The following is a 10,571-nucleotide window of genomic DNA, read 5'->3' as shown; positions in this document are numbered from 1 at the left end:
ATCTATATTTCCTACTAGAAATGGCTAGGTATGAGCTTACATTGATACATGATTACAGTCTGTTAGACCTTAATTTGCCACAGACATTGCTAAAAAGTTGATCTTTTTATCTTCAGAAAAGTGTGAATTTCAAGCTTTTAAATGCCTATGGCTGACAATATCATGACCTCTAAAATACTTCAAGGTAAACATGTATATTTTTTAAGCTGAATACTACAAACAGAAATAGACCATAAAATAAACAGAATAATTTTTACAATAAATATTAAATAGGGAAATATAATCTGAATGTAGAGATTTTCCATACTGACATGACAAAATATAACTCACTACACAGAAGAAAAAAAATATTTTTATTGTATATTGCATTTTACAGTCTTTGGATGTATAAAAAATTACAGCATATTGTCATTCAATGTTTATAGTAACTAGCTGGAAACATTATATTAAAAGCAAATAGTAATCTGGCCAGCTCTGCTAGGGTATTTCTCTGCTATAACAGTATGTGTTCAGACAGTGAATAAACTCAGGGGGAGTCTTGGACAGTGCAGCTGGAAAATCTTATTTATTTCTGAGATTCAAATACACACACTAAGCAAAGCAGACAGCATAGTGAGGTCTCAGAACAAGTTTGAGAGTTAATTTGATAAAACCTGAGTATTTAACTGGGAAGACCAAGTCAAATTTATACCTCAAACATTTCAGACAGTCAAGAATTAAATTAATTTTCATGAAAGTTTGAACATTCTTTAAGCAGAAAGAAGTTTCCCTAACTCTTTACTAATATGATGATGTTTGTTTAGTTATATATCAATTATATATCAGCTATGAGTTTTCAGATGACATCATCACTAATAAAGTGGTATAATGTTTACTAGAAATACCTGTAATATGTTTGTGTGTCAAATTTTTCAGCTATGTGGCTATAGTATAGATAATTAATAATAGTGGAGCATTCTTGATGTTTTTCACCTAAAACAGGTAAATAATTTTGTCCCAATGCATCCTGAAGTGGAATGTGGAACATATGGTGATAAAATCATGGGGAAAAAAGAGAAAAATTGAGGTGTCAGTGAGACCATGAAAACATGGAGTTCCTAGTTTTTCAGAAAACTGAACTGGGATAGAAGGCTTTCATTTCAGGATAAGCATATACATAATACTACTGCCAAGTGCTATGTGAATAGTGAAACAGGTAAATTGCAAGCTCAGGAAATCTGCCCAAATAATCCATTTTATAGAATCAAATATGACTGTACCTACAACCTGTTATCTCATGAGGGGAAAACCTGCAGTACATTCCATGTGGAATCTATGGCTGTGAGTTTATTAAACCATCTTGCCACAATATCAGTGATTTGAAAATGCACACAAAACAGAGATATCACCTATGCTGAAGAAAAACTATGTTCAGAGGTCTCTTCAGAAAAAAAGATACTGCTTATTTTGATGCCAAGCAAGGAACATTCTAGATTAGCAACTCAAAAATTGTTATAATTTTACTTTATGTTCTGTGCTGCTCTATACACAATGTGTTTACCACAAGGCTCTATTCAGTAATTTACTAGAAAGCACCAAGATCCATCTTTTTTTTCAGTTTACAGTCTGATGACTAGGTTAGTGGAAAATGCAAATTGAGAACATTTTAGAAATATCACCCAAAACATATTTTGATTCCTATTTCTTCAGAAGGCTTGTGTAAGGCTTCATTTCTTTCACTTATATCATCAGGAAAAGGACTCTGAGCCAAATAGGAACTTGCAGTAAAGATGGTAGCGAGACATTGCAAAGGTCATCAACTCTGCAAAGTCAGCATAACCTTCCACCTATTGATTCTGCAAATCAAGAAATTCAGAAGCTACTGCAAGTAAATCCAAATCCTATAAATATCAGGAACATGAAGGTTCCAATAAAAAATTCCTGTCAAAGTCAAGTCTATAAACAACTTGTTAAAACATGTCAAACTGTCAAACAATCTTTATTCTCAGTCCCCTTTCCAGTACAGGAGACAAAACAAGGACTTGCTGCTATTACCCTAGAGAAGGCTGCTGGACATGCTGGTGCCTTTCCAAAGGTCCTTAAGAACTTTGAAACAGAAAGATCTGGCAAATTTCTTTACAACACTCATCTCTCTGGCAAGCTATTCAAAGAGTATACAGTTGGAAAAGTTATGATCTTGGAAGCAAGCAAGCAGTTAATTCTATCCTCTAGAAGTCATTGTTTGACAGTACAGTGCTTGTCATAGCTTTTTAGAAATCTTCTCCAGCAACCAGCCACTGAAACAGTTGCCCTAATAGAACAATCAGAGATCATTTAGTAACAGAGTTCTGGTAAAGTTCTAGCATAGTCCACTTTTACTGAATACAGCTACTGACAGATATTCAAGCACACTTCCCCTAGTTACATTTATTTGTCAAGTTCTGCAGGGAGGGATGCCTGAGAGTTAACTTATTTCTATGTTATCATGCATCCTTAACTTCCATGCAACTTTAACACTTATGGTGCCCAACAGTAGAAAATATTAATCTTGTATGCTTAGTAAAAATTTCTGAATGAAGGATTTGCTCAAGAGTCACTACCTCTCACTCACCAATAATCTACCTACAGTCTCCTGCAAGTTTATGTCTGCAAATGACATAGCACTTATTATTGAACCTGGTGCCTAGAAACCATTACTTCAGCTTTCTCCTAGAACAGGCACAAATCATTGTTAGGAAAGGTAGGAACTGGTAGGAAGTCATAAAAAGCCTCAGAATGTTTTTCAGGAAAACAAATTAAATTCCTGAATCAGAGATTAATGCAGGTTGGAAGGAACTTGCAGAAAGAAGGCCATCTATGCCATCCTTCTGCTATAAGCAGAATAAGCATGGAAAAAGGACCAGATTAGGGTTGCCTGCTGAAATGTGCTGGAATCTGACTGAAAGCCACTCACAGCTGCCAAACATATTTTGAGAACAAGCCAAATACAAGAGTCCAGACCTACCCATTAGAAGGTAATGGGAACTACCTGGGGTAGCATTGTATATGCCCTGAAGATTTTAAAAGAAGGATTTGTCCTATCTACAGCAAAGAACTGCTCATCTGTTTGATATAAGAGCCCTCATACATAGTTGATCCCCCCCGAAATAAATAGCTCTTTGAGAGCAATAAGCAGTGCATTAAACTCAAATCCAATTCCTTGGCTTTCAATACTATTGAGCATTCTGCCATCCAAATATTAAACATGAAGCAGCTGCACTGTAAGAGTGCCAGAAATTTATGGCCAATAAAGATCCACCACTCCAGGCTAACATAAACAAAGGACAAGCCATCTGCCTAAAATCCAGAAAGCTGTTTAGAATATGTGTCTTAAATCTTTGGGCAGAACATAAAGATCTCACATCTTTATGGTATTTCATATAGGTATCCAGTAGTATCCTAAATAAGAAATGAATATTTAATCCCACATAGTAATGACAGAATTTACGTTACTTTGCCAATAAAAGTCTATCTAAACTAATTTGCAGCCAAAGAAGTCACAAAGTATGTACACAACTTCGGCATAAGCAAGGATAATATTTTTAACAAAATTTCAGAGGACTTTATAAATCTCATTATTAAACATTTGTGGTTTGTGCAGTGATCTAGGTAATATCAAAGAAATTAAATAGGTTGTTCCAGAATCTACAGTAGGTTTTCTATAAATAAATAGTGTATTGTTGATGTCTTTTGGAATGTCTAATTGTAAGAGAGAAAGAGACTTTAAATACATCATTCTAGAGATAAATGTTATTTTATAACTTATTGGGTATTTCCATATATAAGTTTTTTTTAGTAATTTCTGCCTTTAATTTCAGTGGGCAATAGATCTACCATTTTCATAAAGGCTCTCTCTTACTGTAAAATGAACCAAAACCAGATGATGGAAAATTTCTACTATTTCTATCAGAGATAGTGAAAGCACAGGATAAGAAAATAATGTGTGAAACCTTTATTCAACCTGTGGAAGTCAAAGGCCCATTATTCAACCTGTGGAAAACAGAAGGACTAGCATTATTGTTTCTTACTAGGAATTTAGGAATCATATTGCCTTTTCAATGAAAGAAAATTATACTACTTCTACAGAAATGTGGTAAAAATAATGATTTCCATCAATTTGCAATTATTCAAGTTTTTTAAATAAATATGAAGAATTTATAGTTGTTAAAAAGAAGATATGCATTGTAAAATGATAAAGCAAATCTTGTCCTACAGTTATGTGTGAGAATGTTGAACAGTTTTTTTTAATGAGACTTTTTTCTCAAAGATTCCTATGCTTTGAAAATGCAAATTATCTACAGTATTCAGATCATCTTATAGTCTGATAGATAGGAAATACTTTTTAATTTACAGATTGCCACTAAACAGATTTTTGAACATTCACCTATACCATGCAGAAATCTTACTTCATGGAAATACACTATGTAACACCAGAATGTACCTTGAAATGTCCCTTAGGGATTTTTATCAGAGAATTTACTTTTCTTCATAAAAATTAGTTTTACTACATCTCCTATAGACCACAGGGTGTAGTTATTAGGTACAATAAAAAACTGTATATTTCTGATGCTGATGCAATCAGTCTAAAGTGGGCTAAATTTTCCCGAATCATTTCCTAATGTGATATTATTTATAGTCACTCAGAACACCACAGGGGCTATATCGTAAATAAGGTTTAACATGGCAAGAAGAAAAAGGCCAGATGGCCATCTAGCGCTCACTGTGAGAAAGGCAGGTGAGCAAAACACCCCATTTGATAGTGACTTTGCATATCTTCTTCGAGAGCGACAATGTTTTCAGCCAGGCCTCACACTATTTTGGCAAAGCTGAAACCTAAAATTCTGTCTAAAAAACTGACAACCATAATAAACAAGCTCATTTCACTGCTTAGGTTATATCCTTGTGTCTAGACTTTTCCAGCACACTCAGCAGGATGGAGCAGGAATATTGGGGCCTGCAGATAGAATTTTAAGACTCTCTCAGGTGCTGCATGAATACACTGAATTGTGGTAGCTGCCAAGTGCCTAACTCCATTTGGTTATGTAAATAATACCAGCTGATATGCTGATATGCCCAATTTCTATTCATAGAATCGTTGGGGTTGGATGGAAATTTTAAGACCACATAGTTCCGAGCTCACTGCCATGGGCAGCAACACCTGCTAGACCAGGTTCTCCGGGTAACCTGTTCCAGTGCCTCACCACCCCCAGCACAGTAAAGAATTTCTTCCAAATATCTAAATTAAACCTACCCTCCCTCATTTTAAAGCCATTGCCTCTTGTCCTATCACTTCATGGCCCTTTAAAAAGTCCTTCTCCAGCTTTCTTGTATGTCCCCTTTAGCCATTGGAAAAGTCAAATGAAGATTTCTTGCCTTCTCACATGCACAGACTCTGTGCAGTCTGTGACTATTCTAGGCTGCTCTGCAGGAGGGTTATGCTGAGCAGCCTTACAGATCTCTTCCGTGAAAACACAACAGGCACACCCTGGAATGTGGGATCCAAGAATGTGCTGCAAGACTCAGGTCTGGTCTTGCTCTGAGGACAGCTCCATAGCCATAGCAAAAAAAGATAAAGACAGATGTAATAGGATTCTTCGGCTGCAATATGACCTGGTGCTGAACCAGAGCAAGTATTTACAGAAGATTCTTAAGTTAAACCATTCTTATGGCTGTCATTACATGTCAGGGTGGAGTTACAATAAACAATTGTTACAATTGTATGTTAATGTTTGCCTGTACATTCTATAATGGCTTCACTGCAAAAAAAAAAATCACATTCTAACACAAACAAAAGTCATTTTGTTTCCCTTGAAGGCAAAAGGAATCTTACTATTGACTTTGGCAACATTACCTTTCATATGAAATTAACTCATTTCTGCTCACACATATTTATCATATTAGTTTTCCTTCACAGAAATGCAGAAATTATCATAAACTCACAGAACATGTGAGGCTGGACGAGACCTCTGAAGGCCATCTCTTCCACCTCCCATGACCTACTGAAAAGAAGGGAGAAACTATTTTGACATCTGTGTACTGACAACACCACTCAGAAACTCAAGCTGAATTTCTCTTGCAAAATAACAGTACTTTTAATACACTTTCTACTTCAGGGTTTTCTGCCTGTCACTGTGTGGTTCCACATAGAAATCAGTGGTAGCGACTGAAAACCTTCAGGAAAATTGACAACTCTTCCTGGGAATAGAAGTCTTTCATGAAAGCTATTTCTAATGCATCTGAAGATGCAAGAGACATAGCTAAACATTTCATCAGTACATGTTCATTAGGAATGGCCCTTTTGCGCATAGTGAATTTTAATTAATATTACCTTTGTCCTTGCAGGGAATACTGCCAGTGACAGCTGAGTTCACTACCTTGCTGCAACTGGGTAAACACTGTGATGTCTGCCACCAACATGGATCTCTTCTGCACTCACATGTGGTTTCTTGTCCCACCTCTGCCTCATTTCTTAATTACGGCCATGGAAAATTATGCCATCAAGCTTTATTTGAAGGTACTTCCAGCATAAAGATGGAAGAAATTAAGTGACATTATAGCTAATGAGGGACCACCTGAGCCCTATAGCAATTTATACAGGCATATGGGATCTGGTGGGCTATTCAAGAATGTAGAAGAAATATCTGAAGTGATTTAATTCATTAAATAATTCCCTAGGTTCTCACTAAGTACTACACATACACAGGTCACAGTGTTCTCCTTCTCTTTTTTCCAGTGTACAATTAATGAGATAGCATACTGGGGAGCAGTTGGATTTAAATGTAAGAAGAGATGCCCCATATGCAAATGTCTTGAAGGCAGCCCAGGCAGGCATTCCACAGGAAAATCATCAGTGTAACCTGGCACTACAGCATTTTCCAATCTAGGTAACTGCACTTATCCCAGATAAGAAAATATTATACTAAGACAAAGGGAAAATCTTTTAAAAACTATCTAAAGGGCTGGAAACACATCATTCAACATATTTAATGAAAGATATGCCTAAGTCCCTACAACATTTAAAAGAATTCCATCATCCTCTGCTTTAAATCCTATGATCCCTGTCACATTTCAAAGGACCAGGTTCAGTCTTAAGAAAGCTGCAATGAACAGCTCACTATAAAGAAAACAGCAGGAGTTGATTACGATAGGAATACTACAAGGCCTAATGACTATGTACATATGATACATGATATCCAACATATCCTTTAGCTCTTTGCACTTCATTGTCTAGTAAGGGGTGGTGTAGAAAACATAGACAGCACTGTAGATCATTCCTGCCTAGCCTCTCAGGTTTCCTTCCTGACCAAGGAAAAGAAATAGGACCCTTAACTCCTGTCTTACCCACATCTCTTAGTATAGATATAGTCCAAGTATAGTCATAGTCTAAACTTGCTCCTGCTAAATATTCCATTGGTTGTACCTTTTTTTTTTTTTCCAGAAGAAGATTGAAATGAGAAAGACAAAACCAGTCACATTCCCCATAAAACTAGAGGACAATTTTCATGGCAAAACTCTTTGCTCAGGGCAGAAAGCAGATGAGAAGCTCTTTGCTGGCTGCAACTACATCACTGACTAACGGAGAACAAAAGGGGAATTTATTTTGTGCAGTCTACTTTGGTCCACATGAACATAAAACCACAGAAGTATACCTACAAAGATATTCATCAGAAACAGGGGCCATTTCAGTTGCTCGTCAGATGTTTCTCTGCACCTACATTCAAGGAAAGAAAAATCATTCAACCATCTAAGGGTGAATCCTGGCATGGTCTTACCTCAGCTTCATATCTGACTCCCTTATTGGCAGCGTATCAGAAAAGTTCATATTATCTGTATATTTGTTTGTACCCTATACTGCTCTGAAATAGGGAAGTATTTGCATATTTTCAAAGAACACTTTGTGTTGGAAAGGACCTCAAAGATAATGGACAGCTCCATTATCCTAATCCATGAGCAGATTAGGCTGCTCAAAGTGCCATCCAGACTGTCCTGGAACACTTTAAGGCATTTTCCTTTTAGACAAGAGAGAGAGAGATGCACAGAGAAATTTCTCTCTTTGGCTGAGTTCTGTGGCAGAGGGGACAACTGAAAATCCTTGCAGTCGCAAGGCTCAGAGAGCCATTACCTTTCAAAATTCTGGCAAATACACACAGACTTGATTAGAACTATCTTATGATGTAAAATCAATACATGAAAATACACTTGTGAGAGTAATTAAATTATATTGCACTTGCTTGTTTGCTGAATTTTCTTGATTTTCCCAGTAATGCATAAAGCTTCCAAAGCTTCAGCTTTCAAAATCTTACTACCAGCTTGACAGAAGGTTATTATATTGCATTTAACTTTCTTAGTTGTTTCATGGATTTCCTGATGCATTTTGAACTGCTATTAGATGCCATTTTGCAAATGAAGCAGCTTAGGGGATAGGATACAGAACCTACAACTGTGTGTCTGTGGTGGCCATCTAACTTTTGTCAATAGCAATTACAGTAAATGAAAATGAATTGGAATTCCAACTCTGCTTGCTAACTGACAGCAACTGCATCAGAAACTACCCTGACAACTGATATCCAAGTTGTGATGCCTCAATGAAATGGGTGAAAGAAGAAGTACCAGACTCCATTCTTATCCTTCTGGGACAGGATTGGATCACTAGATAATTTGTGGAAATACATACTACCCATAGTCAATGACCAAATAAGGAACTTCACTTTACAGGATTGTCAATCTATCACCTTTCGGGAGCTTTAGGTTCACTTAAAAAAATTAACTTTAGCAGAAAAGGATGTTATTGCTTTTACTGAGGTCACTGAAAGGGTAAGATCATTCTCAGTGATGCTAATGTGAAGGTACAGGGGTGACAGGAGTTAATTGCACAGTTACCACTCTATTATTGATTTATACTCTCCTGACATTTACAGAGAAATAAAATAGAGTTTACATTTTACACGCTCACAAAATACAAGACACATAAACTACTGTAGAGAGTTGGAATTCAAATTGTTAAAAATGTTACATGCAAAGGAATAAAACTGAGAAAAGAGGTAATTTCTCTCTGTTTCCTTCCATGATGCATTAAAAATATAATTAGGGTATTTGAATTAAAGCACAAAAAGGACATCCATACACTAAAAGAGTTTACTCTTCCAATTGCTATGTGCATATACAGGTGTTCTGCCTCTGTGATTAGCACAACTCTTGTAATTAGGCCCACAAGAGGGCTGCATGCATGTATTTTACTACACATTTTTACTCTATCAAAAAATAAGATGAAACATAAATAAAAATGAATCAGTGTAAATTTACCTGTTTGAACAGTGGCAGTGAATTTAAAGCATAAAAAATAGTTGATTTCCCTTGAAAGAACTTCTTTTGGCAGCCTATTCAGTGTGCTAACTCACTTTGGTCACTTTTGTCCCTTTACAAGTCAGGATAAGAGACTTTTTGAAAATAAGATTCCTCAAGAAGCTTCATCAGTCATAAGGCTCAATTAAGTTTCATGTTCCTGAATCCCCTTCCCTGTTTCATACAACACTATATTATGAATGGTATTGGGAGAGATGCTTCCAATACAGAAGAAGGTCTGAAGTTCACTTCATAGCACATATTTCCAGCCCTGAGGCTCAAACACAATAACAGAAGATGGATAGAAGATGGTGTACACCAGTAGTTCAGATGCAGCACATGCCCTGGTTCCCGTGCACATGGTTCATATCAAGCACCTGAAAAAATATGTCTTGGATCTTCTTCCATGCATGCTTTGTAGCACTGAGTTCTTGTGCTAGACCCTGTGGAGTATGTTCTTTCATCTTTAGGAATCTGAAGCCTCTTTCCTTTCCTATTTGTGTCTGGCCTTCTCTCCAGAAGTTCTATTTGTTACAACATGAGGAACATCCCATTATGCTAGGTACATGAATAAGCAAATGGAACACAGTGAGCCTAGAAACTTGTCAAAATATTGCACAGTGAGTCTACTGAGAAAGCAAAGAAAGTAGTACATTTAAAAAAATGTATAAATATGTATATAAATCATCCCTCAAAGACAAATCAGCTGTTCTGTAACAGTGGTCGCAGAGACAATAGAGAAGCAGCTGTTTCCCAAGGAATTCTTTCTCAGAGCATCCAATGAATTCCACACTGGGCAGAAAATTTCCTTTCAAAGAACTCTTTCTCAGCATGCTTCTTTTGGTTTGCATCTTTTGTATTAAAGATGCAGGCCAATCACTCTAAAAACAGCTATCTTGTAACGAGTTTGATGCATTTAATTTCTTCTAACCAGCACATCATCTGGACTTAAATGGTCTTTTTGTTTCCTTTTCTCAGGAAAAGGTGGATACTGTAAAATTTATCCATGTCAACATGCTACCATACCACATACAAACTTTCTAGGAAAAACTAATGAGCACTTCACTAAAACATCCTACTGTCAGGCCAGCAAAACCATGCATCAGTCTTTCCCATTGCGTGATAGAAAATGCCTATGTACAAAACAGTATGCAAAAATACACTGAATAAACAGTATTATTTTATACAGTGTGATATAATTTATGGGGTGC

Source organism: Anomalospiza imberbis, chromosome 1 (assembly GCF_031753505.1).
Source record: "Anomalospiza imberbis isolate Cuckoo-Finch-1a 21T00152 chromosome 1, ASM3175350v1, whole genome shotgun sequence".
NCBI lineage: Eukaryota > Metazoa > Chordata > Aves > Passeriformes > Viduidae > Anomalospiza > Anomalospiza imberbis.
Note: the sequence above shows the minus strand (reverse complement) of the source record.